This window comes from Ischnura elegans, chromosome 8, assembly GCF_921293095.1.
Source record: "Ischnura elegans chromosome 8, ioIscEleg1.1, whole genome shotgun sequence".
Taxonomy (NCBI): domain Eukaryota; kingdom Metazoa; phylum Arthropoda; class Insecta; order Odonata; family Coenagrionidae; genus Ischnura; species Ischnura elegans.
The window spans coordinates 112044864-112070364 of NC_060253.1; the positions used below are offsets into that span (position 1 = coordinate 112044864).

Here is a 25501-nt window from a genome sequence, read left to right on the forward strand (position 1 = left end):
CGATCCGCAAATCGGAAAATGAGTTACGGAATTCCGCATTGAAAACTTCGCTTGGGTCTAATCCCATTAGATTGATTCCTAGAAAAATCTATTTTACTAGATTTTTTATGTCATTTTATTGCGTCTTTGTTTGCCCTCCTGGGACAATTTTGAAACTCAAACTTTACCCTTTTATCGATTAGCTATCGACTTAAAATTTTCCGAAAAGATCAGAAGTAGACGGCATTCTTGAGCTATTGAGTGGAGTTCTTCAGATGCTGTAGCAGCCGTCATTTTTTATAATTGAATTTTGTATAAATCGCCCACCTGCGGCAGAGATGTTACCAATTTTCTAAAATTCTAAGGCTAAACTCTTTTCGACTGTTAGGCCATGTACAAATGTAAAGAATAGAGTAGTGTTGTTATGCTACAACAGCTCAAGTAAGTGATAAAAAAATCACGATTTTATCTAAACTCAAATGGAGAAAATATTATTGTACATGTAACACTACTTTAAAAATTGTCTAGGTTGAAATTTTCTTTTACTATCGATTTGGCAATAATTAGCGATCCTTTCTAATGCAACTACTAAGTTTATTGTAACAGTTTTCTAGTAACCATTACTAGATGTAGGATTAGAAATGTGTTTTCATTTACCCGCAGATCAAATTCAGTTATATTCTTTGACGATTAGGTACGTGCATACGTCATAACCTGAAAATATGTTGAAATACACCCTGGGAAACTTTAAGCTGTAAACTTGTTACTCTCTTTAAGATTAGATAAGGCTCTTAAGCTCCGTATTAAAATTAGAAAAAATGGTATTCTACCCAATTTCCGCTTAAAACGTACTTATTATGAGCAGAGATGTGTTCCAATTTTCATTTTTAAACATTTAATGCATATAAGCATGAGGACACATCTCTATTCGTGCTTGTTATATTCATGAAAAATTTTTTTCTTATGATTATTCGAAATTTTACGTATTATTTAATAGAACTCATCCAAATCCCTTATAGCTTCAATAACTGACTAATGCCTTCAAAGGAATGGGAAGGGGCATATTTTTTAAATAGGTAACCCTGGTTACTCTTTGCTGAGGGATTGGTAATGGAATTTTGAATACAATTGTACATTTAAGTGTAGAGACTAATTTCGAAGTTTTTTATTTGGGAGTTAAGTTGGGAAAATTCCCAAAAACAATTCACTGATTATTGTTAAAGTTAATTACGGTAAAAAGTATCTAGTCAAAGGTTAAATTTACCTATCTAGGAAAATATCTAATTGAAGTTGAAAAAGTAATTTTACAGAAGTATTTAATTTTTCTTTAGACTATTTAAATAATAATAACTTCTAAAATTTATTTTATTCGCGATCTCGATGAAAATATCAGACATACGTCCTCTCCTCTCCGAAAAAAAAGAAGTTCTACGGTACTAAACATCGTTTTACACTGTTCTCATCGAGGAATTCGAGTATTGTGCTTAGTAAAGTTATTTATAATATAGCTTGAGAGTTCGTCAACAGCGCTGAACTCGTGAAAATATTTCATTGCTTCCGCATCTGCGATTGAAAGTGCCTCTTGGCTGATGGAAGTCGGTTGATTTATTTAAATTTTTAATTTCGAAAAAAATAATATGCATGCATAATCGAAGCCTTTCTTGTGTGCATTCATAAATATTCGGCTTGATTGCATTCTTAGATGCGGTTTTATCTTGGACAATCTTCGTGTCCAAATCCGAACAGATCTGCATTCACCCAATTTTAACTGTTTGAATATGTTAGTTTCAAATTTAAACGATCAAAAAGTAAATTTTAACTTATATGAAAAGCGACGTTAAAAATTGCTATTTAAATTTTACCATTAATTTTAAATAATTACTTTTTAAAATCTTTTAAACATTTTTTAAAAAACCAATTTAAAATTTTGTCATAAGTACGTTCTTTGCAAATTATTTCCGAGCGATGGTATTTTTTGAGCACGCAAAGTGTTCTGATGGATTCATTCAGAAATATTCTCGCTAAAAATTCATTATTTTGATGTTGGTACCCATTATTAGCTCTGGTGTTATTTCAGCGAAACCGTGCAATATCTGCTCAGTCTCCAATAGGCAATATCTCTCTAAGTTTGTAATTGATATTAGATGCTTCCGTGTTGGTTTGAGGATTTATTCTTTTTTTTGAGGAGTTTTTTTTTTTTTTTTTTAACAATTTCGTAATGGAAAGCTTTATTAAACTAATAAGAAGAAAATAAACCACCCAAAGTCGGACTAAGGTTCAGCATTTGAATTTTACGCTTGAAAAGAATGTTTATTCAAATTGAAAAACGTAGTGCGCATCAATTGCAGAATTAAATCAAATTATTTCTTATCCGGCCTGTTTGGCACCTAGTTTTTTGCCCGGATATTCCCAATTATTTTTTCTCTAGGGTGTTTGATGATATCCTTTCTTCCCTCTCTCTCTCTCTGCAATGAACTACTTGACATGTGTGTTTGGACTCCAAAGTACAAAATGTAATGGGCGACTCGAGTGATGCCCTCCGAACGATAAACGAACGCCGAACGTATTTTATGACCGAATTTCAGGCCTAAAGTCCCCCGTAATATGATCATGTCCTCCGTTCATGACGCTCCCTCTGTCCTTGGAAGTGGGTGTTGTTTTACGCTGTAGTGTGAATAATATTTTGAGGAAATACCTCTCGCAGCGTCGGGCGTTTGCATAATAACTGTTGGCAGGGACCCAGCGCTGCTTAAGAGCCCACTTGACATTTTCATGCTTTCATATGTTGAAGCCGCCGAATATTGAGCGCGATCTTGTAATCCTATCGGTAATTTTATTTTATCATTCTAAACCCGTTTTGTTAATTAAGCCCGGTAACTCTAAAAGAGAGGACCGCGATTTCGAATACATATCCCTTATTAATTTAGGTCTTGATTCGATCTATAAAATCCCTTTCTCCCTCGTAATCGTCGCGTCGTTTTCTTTAAACCTATACCTCCATTAAGTGCACTCTTTAGATCCTTTTGTGTTTATCGTAGTATTTGGGATCGTTTGATCATGCCTTTATATTACAAACAGTGAATTAAAAACAATGAAATGCTCGTTCCAATGCACCATATGAATTTCGTGACAGATATGTTGAAAATAGTTGTCTCGAAGCCCTAGTTGAGTTAGGAGAGTGTGCAAGTAATGACGTGAACATTGCGAACATTGGACAGCAATGTCTCGGGTCAAGTGATTGAAAGTCAGCGCTAAGTTTTTAAGAAACTCCCAGCGTCCCATTACTGAGATTATAATTATGACGAAGTTTGAAATGCAGTGAATATAATTCGTAATAATTCTCTCTGAAGGAGGAACATCGATTCCGATTTCAACTTACCTCGCTATTTCTGTTTCTTCAAATACATTTCGTATGCATAGTGCCTGTGGTTGCTCACTGACGTTACCTAGGTATAAAAAGTAAGTATGGGGTTTGTGCATTCCAATTTTTATAATATATAACTGAGCCGATGAAGATTTAATATTTATCCGAGTGAGTACTTACGATGATATCCATTCCATCGGAAGTGAGTGCATTAATACTTATGACTATATTTAGGAGAAACCCAAGGGTATTTGATATTTATAATACAGCCGGGAATATTAATATAATTCAAAGAACAGAAGAGTACACAAAGCGTAAAAATTCCGTTCAATAACCATAAAAGCGAATTGAAGCCCCCCTGCAAAGGTGGATCAAAGATTTGCAAAAAAAGGTATTCAGAAGTAAATTGGAATGTGAAAGCAGTCATGTAAAGTAGCCAAATTAGGAAGTTTGATTTCTCTGTAATTTGATAAATGCATCCACAGACTTTTGATTGAATCTCCTTGCATTCTCAATAGATCGATATAACTTGTCGATGCCGACTTTTGATTAAATATTCTTGCATTCCCAATAGATCGATATAACTTGTTGTTGCCTTAATAGCGGTTGGCTGTTTCTTTTAGCAGTAAAATGATCTATTTCCCTGCTAACTGGTCCTTAAATAGTGCGTTGCTTTTTGCGAAAGATAAAACTTCCCAAACACGAACGATCGTCGCTCGCAACTTCTCAACGCAAACGCATTCATTGAAAAACGTTGTCCTCGAATGCTAAAGAGGTTTGGATTCACGAAAATTTGGAAACAAACGTAGCAAATGCAAAATAAGGCTGGTTCACGTCGTATTCCAGACTTCGCCGTTGTGACGAGGAATCGGGGAAATTAAATATGTTTTCCGATTGATGCAGATGCGCAGTTTTGTTTTCTTCGCAAATTCCATTCAAACATGGAGGCCTTCCGAATTTGGAATTCACGAGGTTTATTGGTGCCGCCAGTTTTTATTTTTTGAATTTAAGGGATAATGTATTTACAATCATCATAGCTGTGGTTTGATGGAAACAGCAGGTCTAGGTAGGCAAAAAAAAGTTTCACAGTTTATTTGAAAATATGTTTACGCCTGGTTGCGACGTTTAATTTCTATTGTTGAAATGGAAGAAAAATGGATTGATTTTGATAAAAGATACAGTGTTATAAAAAACGGAATACAATCATTAACGTCGCACAGTGGGCTGAAATCGAAAAAAGCTGGCCTAAAATCAAAATATCGACTTTTTCATTTCGAACCGGGAATGGTATATTATCATTTTAGAAGGTCCTGGGCATGTAAAACTGAATTTTATTTTTTGTCAAAATTTTTTGTTTAATTTTTATAGCCTGCCAAAAATCAATAAAAATCTATGAAATTGTGAGTGCGCGATTTATACGTAAAAGTTTAACGTTTGTTCCCCATGCAATGGAATATAATTCATAATTCGGAATTTTTGAGCATATTTATTGATAGAACTATTTTTTTCGTTGATTAAGAGTGAACTTTTGTTTTAGTCAATTGTTATTTATAAACTTTATAAATTGCTAAAAATATCACTGTTTTTCGTTAATTTTTTACCTAATGCTAGGATAAAAGTAGTTACCGCCACTTGCCGCCCCTAAGATATTTACACCAAGAGTTAGACTAAAGTCTATATTATAAGACGGAAAAGAAAAATCTTGCTCCAACTTGCTCCCCTCCGATTTGTTTGTGGTAAAGCAAAATGATGTCGGGCGGTTGTCGCTCCCCGTGACCCGCAATACACGGAGTAGGCACTCGGGAACTTAGGATGACATGCGTTGTAGTCCTTTTGAGAGACTGGATTTTCCCTTAATTGTGAGTGCATTGTACTCAACTACTTCTTATTTGCTGTTATTTATGGTTTGTACCCTCTTCTGACGATTATATCCCTGGGTCTTTCTGCGGGAGCCGCGTGCGGATGGCAAAAACCTAACGGCTCGCGCGCTCTCCAAGCCGTTTGTCCTCGGCGGCTACCCCAATGCACCCAGATTTGTTCTTTTACTATGGAAACGTGCAATTGTTTCCATTCTACAAATTAGGTTTTTACCATCCATTTAGTAGGTCCCAAAATATGCCGTCTATGCGATTGGCACGCTCATTTCTAGCCGAGGGCTCAGTATCAGTCTCCCTTCAGTATCCCTTGCTGAAGTTTGTGCCGAAGGACGTTCACAGTTAATTTGCCCAGTTATGGATACAGCATTAGTGACTCGCCAAGATTTACATAGTGTTATATTGGCCAATAGAAGGGGGACCGTCAAGCAGAAGAAATTGTTAGTACCTACTGGAGTTTTTATACTAAAACCTATTTTTGGGAGGAGATGAGAAATTAAAAACTTTGCTTGCGACCTTCATTCAAAAAGTTTTTTTCATCAATTTTCTAAAGTGAGATGCGTTCACCAGAGTTAACAGTAGATGTCTGAAGATGAATCATATTTGGTTAAAACAGCCAGCTTCCTGACGCTGTGCTAAAATATCTCCTATTTTCGTATCCTTCGGGTGTATGCCAATGTTTGCGGATAAATGATAATATGTACTACACGCATATACAACTGCGCGAGTATTTCATTCGTTGTTGCCATAGTCCATGAATTGTAATTATTTCGTAGTAATTTCCCATTGTTTTAGGCTCAACTGAAAGCACTTCTCATGGAATACCGTCACTGCATTTCGACAGTGCAAGTGAGAGGTCTAAACGTAGAAAAAAATAAAACTGAGAAGTCCTACTTCACTGGAGGAATTAAGTGCAGCAACTTCCACGGAATTCGCGAAAAACACACCAGGAAATTTTCTAGAATTGCCACAAACTATGACCTATTCCATAAGTTTCTGATTACGTCAGATCCTTCCACTTCTTGTTCTGCGGGGGTTCCCCGTAAAGTAAAAAATTTACCAGAGGTGATGAAAAATCTTCTGGTGAGGAGCGAAAATATTTTAGAATATGAGGAGTCTTTATCCTCTAACTCAGAATAGAATTTAATGTGGTTTTGAGAAATTTGCAATAAAAATATTTGTCAATGGTATTAATTTTTATTATTACTCTTCAATGACCAAAATTTAAGGTTTAAAAGACTCAATATCAATTTTCAATCATCATATACCTTATGAGAACCTACTAAGTAGCTTAAACATAGTTGAATATGGAAGAAATTCTGAATTTCCCTTGATATTTCCAAATAATAATTTCGACTTCCCCTGGTAACTATGGTTCCCGCATAACTTTCCCCTATTTTTTAAATTTTATTGCCCTCATAAACACTGTTATGGACTAAATCCTCATAAATAAGATTCATTGTGTCTATACAATACCCAATTCGCAAAAAGTTGCATTCATTTAGCAATACTTAAGGCTACAGTGAATTTTGGCCAGCTTTTTTCGATTTCAGCCCACTGTGCGTCGGTGTTAATCATTTTATTTTGAAGCATCCCATATACATAATGTGTTAGTAATGATCCCATTACGGTATTCTGTAAAATCTGCGAAGTAATGTACCGGTGTAAACAAAATGATATGGCTTATTCCTTTCTTTTCCCATATTTTATTTCAACTTTAACTTAAGCAAATCATTTCTTTTTTTTACTCGAATAAATAATTACAATTCAGGTTGTTTTGCTGTGAAATAGAAATTAATTAATCGAATCCATTCATTTTCTACATTCAAAAGATAATAACGGAAAGTGCGCCACCATATCCACTCATTCAGACCAATTCATGGTGTTGTGTGGTATTTGGAAGACGCGACCGATAGCTGTGGTTATTCGTGTCGTTAGAAACGGGTGAGGGAGGATGGATGGATGGAAACCCGGCGTCGGCATTGGCCTGCCCTCAACAAAAAGGCTTAACGATGGATGGAGGGCTGTACTTTAAATGCATTCCACAGATCACTGAAGTAGGGGTCTACAGCAGTCTTTGAAAAATCTCTTACACTGCCGGGATTTGAACCCGGGTCCATGGGCGGGAGAGAACCAGCATTGCATACTATTCACCACATCAACTCTTACCCCTGATGAATCCGTCACCATTTGTGAAAAGTTCCATAACACCCTCATCTGCTGCCATCGATTCAAAGATAACATCCTTTTCCTTTTCAAATAATCAAATTTATTTTTCACTCATATTTATTCACTTCGGCTTACGTACCGCTGTATTTGAATGGATTAATATCTGTCGCTGGTGCACCTGGCTGAAATGACCATTGAATGCGACAAAGGGTCTGGAGGGAATAATCTGATCAAGTGTGTACATTGGCGGATTGAATGAGATATACCCATCCAAATCACTTCTCGCAAATTCCCAGCGCTAGTCACTTACGCGTCGTTCCCTTAACAATTCGAGTTCACCCCGCGTTTTTATGCGAAGGCTGAAAAGGGTCAGCGCTGGTAATTTGGACACGGATTGAAAGTTTTGTTTTTCGATTAAAAGCGTGGAAACCGCATCCATCGCATCGCATAGGGAACGTTTTTGAATTGCCAGAGTGAATCGGGAGAATAATGGAGTGATTGATTCAAGCTCAATGCTCCTCACGTCCGTGGCACGCACACCTCCAACTTCGTGGCTTCCACGTGACAGCATACCATCACTTTCAAAAGTCGGGACACACTTACTTGCGTACTTACGCGGGACCCCCGTGTTATTTGAGAACAATTGATAACCGGAATTAGGGATGCGAATTCCGGCCGACTGCATTACGAATAAATAATATTTTAAAAATTATTTTCTCGTTGAATTTAACTCTAATAACGTTTATGAATATATTTAGTCAATAAGTTCCTTTTCATCCAATTTTTAAGTATTTTACATATGATGTAATACACACTGGCAGTCATTCTGATCAGGAATTTACGAGATACGTTGTGGTTCTATCGCAGAATCGACATACTACCAGCATGGAAAGTAAAAGCCCGTCAATCCTAAGTGCGAGTACCTTAAGGTTTCTGCTACCATAGAAGTGAGTGTCCGCTCATCAAAGTAGCACTTGCGAGTGCCTTAAAATGCTACTTCAATGGCAGGTACTTTGATGTGTAAAGCTGGCTTAATTTTCCGAAATCGACCTTCGCGTGTTGCTTATGGTTTCCATGTCTTTTGGTAGCCCATGTGACTATGTTTGAACATGATTTCGTAGATAGTAAGGTGCCGTGAACCCCTTCCTTCAGCCAAAACAATGCCTACCACCTTCTAAGAAAGTTATGAAGAAATTATGGTTTTCTTTCGAGCTAACCACTGTGCGATGAGGTGAAAGAAACGTCAGAATCGTCCCAAGGCGACAGGTAAACCTAATGCAACAAAAATATAAAAAATATACATTTCAGCGCTTTTATAGATGGTATTGCAAATTCACATGTTTGGGCTGCAGGACTTATTTTTACAGGAATGAGAGGACGGATATCAGGTACTAATTTTGGAATTATTTCCTTAATAAAGTGTTGTAACTTTTCATGATAATATTCAATCATTTGAATTCATGTTATCGTAATAGCGACAAAATAGATTTAAAATGTTGTTTTAAGTTCTTTATAAAGATAAATTAATACAAATGTAATTTTAATTAGTCTCCTATTTATATAAGAACTTTCAACTTTGGTAGTTACTATTTACCGTTTAATTTAAAATTAAATCAGTGTAGTTTTTTGGTAACTCTGATGACAGTTGATCTTTGAAACTCCTGTCCGTGTAAACAACCATTGCAAAATTACCGAGATAATGTGGGTGGGATGAGTGGGTGTCATTTTATTATACATTTCCGTTGGCGGCCATTCGGGAGAAAAGCGAAAGTAAGTTAATTCCCTCCTGCTCTTTGAGAATTCAGCAGGACATCTGGCGTTTGATCGCGTTGTAGACACGTACATTGAGAGCCCCGCAGCCGTCCCAAGAGTAGTCCATTTGATGGCACTACGCCCATCATGGCGATATATAACCTGGTCGTATATATTTCCCACTCTGTGCTCTGCTGCCCACGCCCTCTTCTTCTTCCCATTCACACCGACCCACTCCATCCCCCATCATTACCACTCTGTTTCGCTCCATTTTCAGGGTTCGGCTCTCGTGTTTTGACTCATGGCAGCGTTTTCATTATTCTCCCTTACCCCCAATTAAATTTCTGCATGCGGTTCCCTCTAAATCCAAATAACTGAGTTCCCTGAACCTAAATCGTTCATAAAAAACTCAACCGGCTTAGGATTCATCGTTCATTATGAACGATTTTGCTATAGACTCAAGACTCATATAATTTCGTTTGCTCCGAAGAATCGTTCATTTTGAACGACTCGTTCAGGAACGGTACAGCTCTGATGTCCAGCCAGAATGAGGATGACGAAGAGGTAGTTGAGAGGGTGGCTCACGTTGGTCCAGTCAGTCAGTCCAGAAACGGCACCTGGAGTCCTGTTCGAACGAAGAACTTAAACCCACAAACGGACATTTTTCGTCTGGCAGTGATTCATGTCTCGAAAATAAATTCCTACCGCTATCTCAGCATAAGGTTCCAAATATATTCTGCTTTTTACTTTGATTGTCCAGTCCTCTGATCGTTGGCTCATGCGTCGATCGGAGAATCAACGGGATCAGGGCTGCGTTTTTAATTGGGTGTGGACTTCAAACCCAGTGGTTCCTGATTTATACCCCGGCGCTGGCAAATAATTTTCAATAAATCACCCGATGTCATCTTGGATGCTAATGAAAGCGGAGGAAACTGCGTCCGCTGAGTGGGACGTTGAGACGCTTTCCGCTGAGATCAGGTCACTGTCGACGCCTGGATTTTCTCCACCCTTCCGTCAGGGCGCAGACGGCCGTATATGTCGATAACCTGCAACAAATAAAACGCAAATTGGGGAAAATAGATAACAGACGGAAAGATAGAAAAAAACGAAATAATAATTGGATATTTATTTCCTATGGATAATGCTCCCAATAGTAACAGAGTTTTACAAACCATCTACAAGAGACTGCCCTGTACCTATCTCAAATCCGAATGCATGATAAGTACAAACGAAGGTGTTGTATATTAAAAAGCAACAGCTACAAGACCAAGTCAGTCATTAATAGTGAATCTCTGAGCACACCTCACTTGAGAACAAGGAACAAGGCAATAAATTGCAGCGTGGCGGACTCGGAGATATACAATTAGCACTAGCCAATCCCTACACCCTATAATGCCCGTGCGGGTCAACTTGACCCAATATGAGTAGGCTTATATATTTTACTCATAACCTGTTTTTCTTCCAAGTTGTTTCATAGATAGTGTTTAGAAAGCATTTAGGAAGGCAGCAGAAAATTTAGTTAGACGAAAAATAATAAAACTTTAATTGTTCAACAATTTCTACGGCATTATGGGAAACTAATTTCCACAAAGTTGCTAATATGCCTCAGCTCCTCAGCTTAATATTCAGATTAGTTTTGGACGGGAAATATTGGATCCTGTTGTCATTTTGTAGAGACCATAAGAGTTGTAGCAGCAAGGTAAAGTACATAATAAAAATAATGAACTGACCAGCATCGGGCCGAAGCCTTTACTGAATGCTTTCTTGCCATTTGGTCGACCATGTCAACATCCTATTTCGTTTCATTGTGGAATGAAAGAGTCACGGGGGTCTTTTTATCATTATTTGCAATACCAACTGTGGGGTGGAGGGAACTGATGAGTGCTACTCTCTTAGATTTCTTGCCTTGGTTGACTTTAAGCGCGATGACCTAATGTTTTTGAACTTAGGTAGAATACAATGATCTCGTAAAGCTTTGCGAAATCTTTGGTATTTCCCTTCGCGCCTCGTCAATAGTAACAGTGATATTTGTAGATTTCTTCCTAAGTTCCTTAGCCAATTTAATTGAGGTCTGTGGTCACAATTCTATCATCATTAGAAGTATAGCTCCAATAGCCGTATCGCCACGTTTTCTGGGATCCGCTGTTCGACCAGTCGAGATCCTTCTTTCGCTGAACAGGGAAATCCGTTCAAAATGCATTTCGATTGCACTTCTACGACCAACAAGTACCTCTGCCTACATTCGTCTGAGTTTGAGGGAATAAATTGTATAAAATCGCATCTAACTTTACTCGGAAACAGTGGTTCTTCGATATTCATTTTCAGTCCAGGTTTGTAGGCCACACTACAGTTTTCGATGAACTTATTCCAAACGACAGAGAAGAGAGCAAAGTTATCTTTTTTAAGTCTAATGGAGCGGGTATTCCTCTCGTAAAACCCTAAATATCCCATTTTATCACATAAAAGGTGTTTAACCATTGTTTCCTTACAAAATGGAGAACCCATATATCCGACCACAGAGAATGAATGTAGAATATTGCAGACCCTGATATTCCTCGAGCCAATATGCCAATAAATGCTTCCAACTTATTCAGGGGAGGCACCAACTGTCATATCCTACTTGTCCGTTGGTCTCGTCTTCTGTGAACCACTTCATGTGTCGAAGCATAGATTCATCTATCAAAAGATGACTCGCACTTGTGTAAGGGTACGGCCCGCAACGCGGGGCGCACGTTGTAGAGTGTGGGTTCTTGCCCTTGCGGTGTCGGGAAGCGAATAATAATAATAATAATACTAATAAATTTAATAAATAATAATCACACACAGATGTCAAAAGTTTCTAAACCAAAGTTCATTTCCACGGAAATCTCAGTTACCAAATCAGTTCAATTAAAAGACAAAGTAATAATTAATTTGTGCGTCTAGAATAGCCAAAATGTAGGATATTACCAAAAGTCTCGGGAAGGAGAGGAGCTGCTGGTGATGGCACGGGTGGATAGCGAGGCGCTTCGATTCTAACTGAATGCTACATTGTGACTGACGAGATATCAGTGACTGAGTACAAGTGTCTGCGTGCTATAGCGTCCATACCGTGCCATTATATACTTAGGGCAGGTGAAACAAGGATGTTTTCCACAAAGAGGAAGAGGAAGGTTAAGCTGTTGTTGAAAGTGAAAGGTGCAAATCGCGAGGCATAGTCTGACATAGCTGGTTAGCTATTCTGAGACGACATACAAAAGCATATTTACGCATATTATGGAAATGAAAATCTTCAATTTCCGGATCACTACACTTGCAACCTTTTCTTTTGAAATATATCTTTTGCATAAGCTGCAGGTCCAGGCGATACCATTGGAATATTATTTTGCGCCCTACTACCAAGGACAATTGCACCGATGTCTGCTTCTTGCCACTTGGTCCAATCTGTACCTTTGCATTCTCTCCCTATTTCACTTGAAGCTTCGCCGTCAGTCACCTCACAATAAGCAGAATTTGTAGAATTATTTCTACAACGTTTTCGATTTGCTTCATTTTGGTGAACTACTTGCTGTGATCCATCCTCGCCATTCTCTACTGTGGAATCCTTTATCAGAAGGGGCCAGCAATACCTGAGAGCGCATATGCATGCAATCACTTCGGTTACTTGCGTAAGGGAAAGATTCAAATTAAATTTGTATTCAGTAAAAGTACTTAAAATTTTTGAATTCAATGAATAAAATAATAAAGGTAGGTATTTCTATTTTCCTTCTTTTTGTAAGGCTTAGTGATGTCCCTCTCGACTATTTCCTGCTAAAAGATATTAGTTTCTTACTGGCTAGAAACATCCTCCGTTGATGAGAAAGGTTCTGAATCCTGCACGCAGCTATCGTCATTTGAGTTGTCCATGAACACTCTTCTCCGCCGTCAGATTCATCTTTGGGGACGTCACGCTGCAGATATTTGATTTCTCTCGCAGTGAGAACTAGTTTTGAAGCCATGCCTTCAAAATTTTGTTTCAATTTATTGAAATGCACAGGTATCACTAGCAACTTATGAAGCTGCTTATTCTGCAGTCTATCATTCAGAACAGAGCATTTTGAAATGATAGCACTACGTACTGAAGGAATAGGCAATTGGTAACAGAACAGAAGAAGGGTAATGGCCAAATGAGAAGAGTAAAGGAAAGAAAGGTAGACTATGAAACCCAAGATTTAGAGTTCAATACTATGTATTCATTCTGAACAACCTCTAAGATATTAAAACAATGCACTCACGTGGAAATGCATTATTATAACCACTGTTACATTGATTATAAAGGAATAGTAGATAGGATTCAAATGCATTTTAAGGCCTGGGTCAAAATGACCCATCCGGGCATGACAGGTACAAGAGATGAGAAAAGCTTGAAAAAATAATGCAATCAAGCCAAAATTTTTCGCAGTGGTAATTCCACATAAATGATTAAAAGTCAAGGAATATGACGCAAAAAAATTCATAATTAAAAAATTATCAACATGAATATTCTGTATAGGGCAATTTGACCCAGCCGGGCATTCTAGTGTAGAGTTATATTGCAAAATTTTATTTTATGGAGCTGGTATGTATAAAGTGACCGGTTAAATGTCTATGTTTCACTTCCCTATTCTGCCTCAGATTTTCTGGGAGGGTATCTCATGATTTTGTAGACTTGACTGAGAAGGAGGAATGCTTTTTGGTGGTTCTATGCGAGGGGCAATAAAGGTCTGTGGGCGCACTCCTTGGGTTAATAGTTGTAGAGGGTGGTTGGGATAAAACCATGTCCGAAAAAGGTATTTAGGTTAGAAAACATGTTGAAGGGGAAGACGTGGAGACCCTAGACGGATAGCGAAGGTGCGGTAGAGCGAGCAGAGAATGGGAAGTAGGAATGAGATAGGGCGAGGGGGAGGGAGTGGTCCTATGAGCGCTAGAGTTCATTCATTGATCCCAACCGCGCCTAGCCCACCCCTTCATAAATTACACCACCCACCCTCGCCCAGTGCTCACTTTTGGAGGTTGGGTGGTCACATTATAATAGTGTGCTATGAACTGGCGCTGCATCGTTCATGAATGAATTCTCAACATGAACGGAAACTCCCACTTCCACTATGAACGCGAGGCGATGGTTCGTTTGCTGCGGCCTAAGGAAAGACACGCCCTCCCGCTGCGGCCATATTTTAATTTCACGAGACAATGTGCTCCCTTTTTTATCATCCGGAACCATCTCGTCGTGCTGACGGAACGCGTGTCATCTTCCAAATGGACCCTCCTTGCCCTCCTGCAGGCTCCTCTTGCATGACGTCCTAAATTTACCCCTGATTCATGGCTACTTCGCATCGTTAAGCGTGTGCGCGGACGAGATTTTGACGTTGTTATTTCTCCTCTTTTTACCTCGTCGAGTGTGGTCTTCTATCTATCACCCCCCTGGGGTATCCCTGAAGCATTATTCCGACTGTGCGGAGCATTTACTTAAGGGATGTCCTCATGAGGGAAGCCCGCTGCTCGCTCACGTTGATGAACCTACCGTAAAGAAAATCTGGTGGCCACGATAAAATAATTAGAATAGATTTTTTTCTACTTATATGGGATATGTATTCCCCAGAAGGATAGACAAAGGAACAAACGGACCAGAGAGTGTGTTCCTCCACGACACGTGTACCTCGATGGGCTTCCAGTCGTCTTTGTGTCGTCTTATAATAATATTATTCTCTTTTTATAGTTCAAGTACCATGGGTAAGTAATTAAAACTGTTTTTCCACGTTTTCGTTGAGTCACTTTCTTCTCTTTTTCTTTGTTTGTTTATCCTTGCGGGTAAAATATCGCAGTTTAAACTTTACCGAGCTCCCATTCAGCAATTTAATTAAAATTTTCAGTACGGATCGGAACCATATGGCAATGAATTCTCACCCTATTTCTAGATCTTAAGAACCAGTATGAATCACTATTTCTATTAATCCTTCAGCGAAAGCATTAACTTTAACGATTTGCAATGGTTCAAAACTGTTTCCGGCTACTCTCGTCGGACGGAATCGAGACCAATAATACTATAGGTGAAAAAATTAACCTAAAAAAATACGTTTTTATTTGAGCTAAAGAGAAAAAAATGTTTCGATAAAATACATAATTAATTTTAAAAGCCACGTTGGAATTCGAACTAAAAAGAAGAAAATAAACCACCATGACTCAGCCAAAGATCCCACATTTACATTTACAGTTAAAATTCTACATATTCAAAACAAAAACGTGTTTAGAATCAAATTCAGCATCATGAATCAAATTATTTCTCTGTAAATATTCATCACAAGACTACGTCGAAATTCTCAAACATAAACCAATGACAATAAATGGATATCTCTCCAGTGTCAAATGGAAAGCGAATCCACACTTAAGCGAGATCAGAGCCAAGTCACTCATTATTTTCTGTGCATAATTGATCATTTTTCTGCAATTGTACCTAGGATGACGCCTTCACCTCGAAACCAATGTCATAGAGAAATAAGTTTTTTTGTGGAAAATAGAAAGTTATTCAAAATGAACTCGAGGAACAGTCATCGATGAAAAATAGACTTCCGAAAAGGCCTTGAAAATTCGTCCGTGAGAGGGGCGTGGGTGGGTGACAGCGGTTGGGGGACACACCATGGCAACCTACTTGTTCGCGGCGGCAGCCCCATAGCGAACGATTCGCGAGCATCTCTTCAAACCGCCGTCGCTCCTCGCGTAATCCTGATTCGAACAAAAGAGCATCGCGATGCGGTCGGAGGAGAGCATTATTACGAAGAAAGGAAATGATCGATCGGGGGGGGAGACGTCAAGATGGCGTCTCCTTCCACGGCGTGATCCGATCCGATGCGATCGCCAAAGGAAAAGAAATAAATAAAGCAGTGCCATTCTGGAGCGGATCCCGCGCCCAAATACTAATGACTTTACTGCTCAATGAATGGAATGCTAACGACCCGCTCGATCCACTAACCCATGGCTCAACTTTATCATTATTTAAGGGATGTAACAAATGAAGCATCAATTCCGTTTCTCTCTCCCTTCCTCCACTGCCGAGAAATGACTCGAAAGGGAGACTGCCAGAATGTATTTAACCGTAGAACGTCAAGGTGCGTCAATATTATCATGGTTTGATGTGAGATGAATGCCATTTGAAAACTGTGGGCCTTGGAGGCATCGTATCGCATTTTAATCATGTTGTAGTTCGTACATGGGTTTAATAGCCGCACCATCACTTTCATCTACTTTGTTTAAAATATCATTTTTACCTTAAAAAAATCTCCGCGGACAGAATTATTCCGCTGCAAGATAGATTGTATTTCAAAGAATGGAAAGTTATATGATGTAATTCCTGTCTCAAATTAAAGATCTAGGCTCTTTTTTGTGGAATTGTACCACTGGAAAAGAAGTGGTACTTCGTGCGTTGTTAGAGTATGGTGAGTATTTAAACAAATTCAATTGCCTTACCCAATGCGGCCAAATTATAGGGTATTAATTTGACCCCCTCGGCCGTTTATGAGGGTCAAAGGCCAAGTCCTCTCGTTCAGAGGGTGGAATCTCTTCAGGATATAATTTGGAATTTGTCCTCTAGCATCGGGGTTCGCGTATGCTTATGCGCTGTTAAAACTTTAGAAACACAATGCACTGAACTCCTACTTGACAGCACCCAAATAAGTGGAAAAAAGTCAAAATAATTATGTTTAATCTCTCCACTACATTGACGAGTAAGTTCTACACAGGTTCTCCTACCGTCTAAGCGTAGACATGAGATCAGGTGCTGCTTAATGGAGCAATGATCAAAACAAATTCAGGACAAATCATGCTGAGCATCTTACATTTTATGCTACGACATTAGGACAAACGGAAGCATTATCCCAGCAAATTCAGTTTAATTGCATCGAAACATTTCCAGCATTTACCTCTTTCTTGGGTGAAAAAATAACTTCGAGAAAATATTGAATTGATAGTAACATCATGTTGTATATGCAGGATGTGGGCCTTCTCTATGTACCCGAAAAATATCAACGAGATGGAAAAGTTAAAAAAAAATAAGGTCCACTCGGAAAACGAGTGGTCGAGAAGCATTGTGTCCGCGTAGTCTCTAAATAATAGTGAAAATGAATGCAATGATTGTGAATAAAAGAGGCTGAAATAGCACATACAGGAGTTAAATAGCATTACGAGCGGATCAATGAACACGATGTGCATGATAAGCTCAGGCATCGTGGACCCCGTTTTTACTTACTTGGTGAGGTGCTTGGAGAAAGCGACCGTCATATGAGGTCATTTGCGCCGTGAGGGAAGATTAGGGAAGGAATGGTGGAGAGAAACCCGGTGTCGGCATGAGCCTGATCTTAACTGATGGCGCCAAGGAGACCGATGTTGGAAAGAAGGCTTCCGCGGAGTGGTGTCGATGGTTGGCTCTTTCAGGTTCTCTCTCTTTCGCAATCGTTGCAGAACTGCAACGTTTGCGAAATATGTCGTCGCCTGAGGTGAACAGACGCGGAAGAAAACCTGAAAGCAGCCAATCAAGGAGACCGATGCTCTACGTCCTATTCAACGGACTATTTGGGGTGTTGTACTTGAAGTTCCCACCACAATGCACTCCAGCAGGGAAGGGATGCCTGATAAACTATGTCAACGCCGGGAATCGAATCTGGGCCCACGTGGTGGGAAGCCAACATTCTAACCACCAAACCATCCCGAGCCCTTTTTTTTATATTTTCTCTAGATCTTTACCAGCGCTACCCTTTTACGTTGCATTCCACTGGAAATCGCGAATCCGATCTTTCATTTTTTTCGTATATTTTAATGGCTATTTTGTGGATGAAGGCATTCTTTCATCTTTTCCTGCTGTTGTTATTTTTGGTCACTGCGAGTGTGCTTCATGAGGAAGTAAATAAGTGATATAAAAATGCATGATGAGGTGACACCGTTACCCACAGGTACTACGTGGCGTAGATCGACCCTGACAATGATCAGGGGGAGCGCAAAAAGGGATTCAGTCGGACGGTTGAAGAGCGGTGAGGAGTGGGGAGGGTGGAGGTGGTGGAGAGGCCCTCGGTGACAATGGCGCGAAATGAGGGGAGAATGACGATCAGAATGCACTCGAGTGTTGGGGCGTCGGCGGAGTGTCCACTCGCATCTCGGTCGGGGACGCCGAGTGGCGCGGAGAGCAGGGTTCGTTACCGTAGACTGTCGCGGAGGATCGGAAACTTGGAGTGTGTGTGGTGGAATGAAGGAAAAATGAGGCGCAAATAGAAACAAGGTCGCGGGGAAGGTTTCCGAAAACGAATGGATGATAACAAGTGAGAAAATTGAAAAGCACGACCGCCATTCTCAACCGGAAGTGACACATTAGAAAAAAATATTACGTGTCAAACTTTAGACAACTTCACGGGTGAAAATATATTTTTCTTCTTTTCAATCAGTGTCACATTTAAATAGATATTTGCCATATTCGGTCTCAACCGAAAGACATGCTTTTATAGGCGGATTCAGGGGGGGGGGGGCGTGCCCCTCAGATGCAATGTAGACATGATTTTCAATTCGATTATCATTACGTTCGTTTTGTTTTTTGTACTACGGAGCCTCTATCATCTAATTTCATATTAATAACTTTCATGCTGAAATAATGAGAATATTTCGTATAGGAGTTGCTGTAGGCTGATTTTTATCTCAAATATAAGAATAACTTTGCCTCTAAGACCCTTATTCCCCCCCCCCCCACCTCCCCAAACAATCCTGGATCCGCTCGTACATGCTTAAGGTGCACATTAAAGGGAGGTTGTTAGCAAGGTGAACAGAGCGCTTTGATGATGATCGAAAGGTCTCGGGTTCACACCTCGGGTGAGGCCTTCACATATCCCCAAATGTAACCTCGAAGTTGGCACAGGTATGGGACACCTAACCGGATTGTGTGAACTTCACACGACTCTGGCTAAGTCTGGGGTGAACTCTACCCTCACCTATCCAAATCAACCTTAGGATTTAATCATTGAGTAACTAAGCGAGCCTATTAAACTTACGAAAGCATGAGGAGTCGAACGATAGTTAGTTCACTATAATTGGTGACGCGGTTGAATGGATGCAAGCAGCCTCCAGTCTGAACTGGGAGTGAAATTTTAAATAATATGATACTTTCAATAATGTATCAATTCAATAGACAATTTGTTTCTTCAAATCGGTGGAACCGTTTGGCATATTACGGTGGATGAAACATGCACACCCAGGGGCTGTACACGCACGCACGTCCGTCTTTCTGGTGTGGTGTTCCATTTTCCTATCAACATTCAACAGCATTCCAGTCACCTAAAATAATAGGGATGTCTTCCTGTCTTACCTGATTGATTACTTCCGTTACATTTTGGTTGAAATTTTCTTCGTCGTCTTCATAATATGATGTCGGCATGTAAACTTGCATTACTACATTAGCAAGGGGTTTCTCATTTATCTCCACCGTTACGATTCGTTCATTAAATAGTGGTTAGATTTTTACAGGCATCCCGGCCGTCTTTCTGAGTATTATCCCCGCTACAGCATTACCATTTAGCGATCCCGTGCGTATCATTCTGTAGCTTCCACTCCAAAAGTCTCCCTCTTCAGGCCACTTCATTTCGCTGACGCCCAATACGTCAAGGCTCATTTTTTGCATTTCCACCTTCAAGTTTTCTTACCCACCGTGGGTACGAAGCGATCTCACGTTCCATGTTCCTATCCTTAACCTTCTATCACATTTAACCGATGTACCCTCTCGGGTAGTCCCCGCCTGGAGATCCGAATGGGGACTATAGTTTACCGCGGGAGTATTTTACTCGAGAGAATTCCATCATGTCATTATATAAATTGAGTGGAGTAGCTGTGACTCCTCGGGATGATAATGTGGTGGTTTCCCCTTGCCTTCCACATCGCAGTACTACAGCCGTTGAAGTAAATGTTGCCACGCCCGTAGTGAAATGTGTGTCGCTGTACCGACCAATATGGTCCCCATCTTCGCACATGGGAAGAAGAGTTGCTGCCATCTCCCTCTGGTGATGAGAGGCATAATTGTTGGCATCCCTCAGTCGCCAAGTCACGGTATCTTCACAGGTTTCGTTATCATTTAAATGGTCTACCTTACCCAAGGGTAGCTCAATACCCCCTCAGAACGCCGCCGCTTTTTGTCCACGAGTTCTAATTCGACGAGAGAAGTAATCGCTTGTCCCGCAGCTAACGTCTATATCTGAAGGTCGACCCACCATCCGCAACCCGGTGGACGCACTCGGAGGCTTTAAGCTCAGCCACGATTGTAAAACATTCCGGTGTTTACATTTCTTTCTTCACATGAGTGGACTTGGAATAACCCATAAAAGTAGAGGAACCACACGCAGAAGTGGCGCCACTCCTTTTATGGAATGGAAACTCTTTTGACTACATGCCTCTTGTGAAACAGACGAGAGGGGATTTGTGATTCGATTCGTTGTTGCTCGCTGCAGATAGGGTGTTAGACGACCGCTCAACAGCGCGCTTTCTCGCCTTAGTGCTTCTCTTTCCTATTCTCTCGCCTTCGGGGCATAACAGGACGATTCCCAGTGGTGAGGAGGGGATCTGGTGGCAGCTGCTGTCTTGGTTGTTTCTTTTAATTCTGTCGCGGCGGAGAAGCATTCTTCCGGGGGTGGGGGGAGGGTAGTGTGTGGCGCGGGGAACTAATTGGCGCGGCGGCGCTGCGGTAGTTTTGAGGTGGATTAGTTGCGGAAAGGAGGCGTCCGAAGCGCTGCGATCGAGAGGCAGGCTCAAGCGCGGAGGGATTTTTGCGAATGGCGAGGGATGAAGAGATGAGGGTGGCTGTGTTTGCGGACACTGTGATGGTGGATGGGATTTAGCAAGTTACCAGCATGGAAACAGACCCTCTCTTCCTTGGATGAATTCTTTTCGGGTTCTACACTGGGTTAGATGGTCCATGTTGGCTTGTGCTTCACTCGAGTAGGATGGAGTAGGATGCCACTATCCTGTCTATGCGGGCATTCATATGTTTCTTCATCAAATAAGTCGTTGTTGATTGGTGGTGTCTCGGCCAACAGGTCCGGCCTTTTGTAAAACGTGATAAGAATTTACCCGAGCCATTCATCGGGAAAACCTGCGATCTTTGAACCCTCATCCAGTGATTATTGTTTTTTAAGTTAAGCTTTCGCTGTTAGTATATTTCATATCGTATACACTCTTACATCAAGGGAAATGGTTCATAGATTAGAGACAAGAGACCTTGTCTTCTGAACTACTTGTCTGCCTGCCAACAGTTGGTTTGTGTGTGGAATGTTATGAGATGAGGTTTTATGAAGTCCCGCCCCGGCTGAAAATTTCAAAACAAACCCTACTGCCGTTAATATTGCATTGAAATTGCTGCTTTCGCATTAATCTCCGAAGACCTCGTGTCCCCCATAGATTACAGTTATGTATTTATCTTACAACATCGTGTTTGGTGGTCAGTCTGTTATGAAAAGTTTTATTGTTTGACTACATTTTGAGAGGTAAGGGTAGGAACACCATTTTAAGGCACATTTTGGCGGAAGAGCATGTTGCATGAGTAGCAGTAGAAGGCTGATTACAAAATGATTCGATTACTTCGCACTTAATACGGTACATATTACATATTTATTCGTTTTTATGCTACTTCCATTATTACATTTCATAATGCTATTTTGTAGACGTTTAGACCGATTGGACATTTAAAAAAGTCTATTTTGCCTAAAAATATTTTATAATTATTTCATAGAAATGTGAATTCATTGACCGTATGTCAATCATTGAGGCCAAATATACCTTCTGATGACGCCATAAGTATATCAGGCAAAGTAGGCGTAAACTATCCAATTTGAAGATCTTATATCTGTAATAATTTCAACTAATATCGGGAATTTTTCCCTGGGTAGGAGAAGGTTCACCTCTCCAAAACGGAAGTGGAAAACTTGCATTCAAAAAACTTGCATACTTCGTGCGATGTAACCTCATAGCCATAAATGCGCTAACGGATCCTGTTTTTAAAAATGAAGAATACATCTTTGCAGCAATCACAACTTTATTACTTTTTGTAGCGAGACTCGGCCTGGTAGCATCATATATACTCAGTACTGCAATCCCAATAAGACTGCTAGCATTCATACTGCAGCCCCCCATTCCTTCCCATCTCTCTCTCTAGATCTTTCTCCTCCTTTTCGTAAGCTCCTCTTCCTCGTACACCTCTTCATCCGCCCGTCATGCGCACTCGCCATTTGGTCTTCCATAATATTTCCCACGTAACTGCTGTGTCTCCTAGTGTGGCCAGCACTCGTCGCTTTTCGTTATACGTTCGCTTTAAAATTACGTTGCTCTTTGGCTGCCGGATTAGACATTCTAATATTCTAGTCATTTCTTTTTCAGCCCTAAAATATTGTTGCCTGTATTGATTAACCGATATATTGAAATATTGCGGCCTGAGCATATTGATAGAAGTCATTTTTTTGTGGGTGCCCAAATGCGTTCGTGATGGTGCTGGAAGACGTGGCGGGTATCTTTTTACGGCAACACCTCCTCCGCTTCCCGTGGAAATCAGAAGACAAATGCGCTCGAGTCATTTTCTCTTTCCGGGGTCTAATCATGCATTCAGCGCTCGCCGATCGTCTTCGTCTTAATCAGCCGCGCGCGCCCTCACCTCATCTCAAGAGCCTCTTCTCTCCCTCGACCCTCAAATTACCCACTCATTTGCCCCCGTGCCAGTTTTCCTCTTTAAGGGAACGCTTTCCCAAAATTGTCACGATCTTTTGGCCTTTCCCACTAAGTAGGAGACTCTTTTTGTGAAAAAACGCGTTGGAGGGAGAGCGCGACCTCTTAAGCGATAAGGTGTGATAAACTTTTATTATGTGCGCGGTGGCACCTTCTTTTTTTTAGCTTCCTCTGTCGACCGCATCGTTGCGCGTGCGTCGCCCTAGTTTTTCACCTTTTTTAAATTCTTTCTCGAGGTGAATGGGGTTCTTCTCTCCTTCTCTTCCTTATATATTTTGTTGACTACGTGGAGTATCTTCTCCTTATTTCTCTGAAGCTCATTGATCAGGAAGGAGGATTATTCAAGAATTACTATCTTTGATGATTTTACAAAGTTTTTAACTCCACTTGGTGTCTGTCAGTTATGGTGGAATTTTGCGGATCCTAAAACGTGTTGCGCTATCGTTTTACTATTTGACGCTGAAATGACATAAACTAAGAATCATATATTTGAGATTTATGCATTGCGGTGTAAATATAAAGCGTAAAGAGGCGTAAAGGCGAACATTTTTTTTCTCTGTGGATTTTTCTCATTATTTTATATTAAGTTAAAATTCTATCTGGATTGGCTCTGAGTCTGCAAATGAAATTGGCGGCGTCCGTCTTGGATACAACCTTCGGGTTTGTCGTCCTCTTCATTTTTCTCTATTGCGATGAATGGGATTTTTTCTTTTATTAATAATTGTTTAAAATTATTTACCTCTTCATGTAACGTGTCTTTCCTTCTCTCCCTCTCTCTCTACCGCTATTTGCCGCATCCCTCGTGGCGCCGTGATTTCCATGGCGTCGTCTCCCCACATATCTCGTCCTTCCTCAATAACGTCTCAGCCGTGGATTCCTGCCGTGGTCCCAATTTCCTTCGCTTTGCTCCCCGCATTCTTCGCTCTTCCATTCCGATGAAAACTTTTCCGAGGGCGTCACCAAAATCCCGACCCGCTAGTAGGCTTACATATTCATCGCCGATGCAAGCATCGAAAGCCGAAGCATCGACCCAAAAATATTGAACGAAAAATACTCAGGTTCTGATGGGATGCTAGCAATCCCATCATCCTCTACTCTCTTCAATGTAATGAGTATCACGAATAATACTAACAATTTTTTGTTTCGAAGGGAAAGAGACTTAAAAGTCAAGGTTGGTGTCACGTAATTTCCACCAATTATCTATTCATCTTTAAAATTATTTTGTGTAGGATGCGATTTCTTAAAAAATTACCAAGTTATCGTAAAAGAACTAATGGAATTTTTTCTAAGCAAGAAAAAAATTCAAATAGCTTCTTCAATTTTTTATGATTTTTTTATGATCTCTCCTTATTGGAAAGCAATTTTCCATTACTATGGAAAACTTTTTTCCTTTAAAATCTTTAAAATGAACTTTTCGCTTCATTTGACATCAAATACAACGATTCCAGTATTCGCGAAACAAAAATTCCCCTCTTCCAATCACATCAAGCTTTGTATTCCGTTCACACTATTCCTCAAAAATCTGTTAAATTTGCTGTTTTATATATATTTTTGAATAATACACTGAATAACTCGGCCACCATTATTTTATCAAAAAAGTTTCATTCAAAATTTATTGCTTATACTTGGGCCCTCTACCGATTTCTGGGGATGATTTGAGGAGAGAAAATGTGCACCGCCGAGAAGGGGTGGAAACCACCCCTTGAATAGGAGCGTCATTCGGATCTGTAACCGATGTTTTATTGGTCTTATTTAATTTATCAAGTTTTAGCAAAAGTAATCAGAGAAGGAAACTGAAGGATGGAATATCTCTTAATTATGATGTTTTTCTAATTGGAAATCATCTGTAATTCACGTGCAGAGTTCATTTCTCTAGCAGGGTTATGTCCCATTGTTTACACAGATCAGGGGATTCAGAAATATATTGGGAAAATAGCAATCGGGACGGAAACTGTTAGTGAGTTATCATATGAATGCCTTCCAGACAGTTTTCTCCTTTGCATGCGTGATTTGGGAAGTAATTGCCGATTATTCTTCGACAATGCACGCACTATCCATGCATTATTTTGTCAGATCCTGAGCAGTGGTCTCACTCATATCAATATGTTTCTCAATTTCTCTTTCTATTTTAATTCTTCAAATGTTTTACATTATTGGAGGCCAACTGGTTCCTTGTTCTTTAAGTTATAGTTCCGAAAGATAAAACACTTTTTATTTCACCCTGATTCAATGCCATGTTTTACTCGCGATATGAACGTGCTCTGGTCCTCATGGTACCTTTTCGGGTTCTCAAACGTAGGAAGTTCATTAATATTCAAATGGCTTTTCCCTTGATACGATACCTTACCTTCCCTTTGGGGTTAATAAATATTCCATGTTAATTATTCGCTTTACAGTTCTTCTCTCTTTCCCCTTATTACTCAAGTCTCTGATCCAGCATGGTGCCATGTCGTGAGTTTAATTTTCGTATTTGGTATTGAAAAATCAATGATTGAAATGAGTCGATTATACTTAATTTTGAATATTTTCCGATTATTTATATCTGAAATGCCGACTCAGAAGTATCTAAATTGTAATAAAAGCATGCGAGGCAGTGTTGAAAGTGTATATTTTCATTCTGAATAATATTTTTTGC

General features: G+C 39.9%; 1 protein-coding gene across 8 annotated transcripts in view; it reads left to right on the forward strand.

The window, feature by feature from the left end:
• Positions 1–25501, forward strand: part of LOC124164372 (basement membrane-specific heparan sulfate proteoglycan core protein-like) — a 1400348-nt gene that overhangs the window by 353288 nt on the left and 1021559 nt on the right. The window lies entirely within an intron of this gene.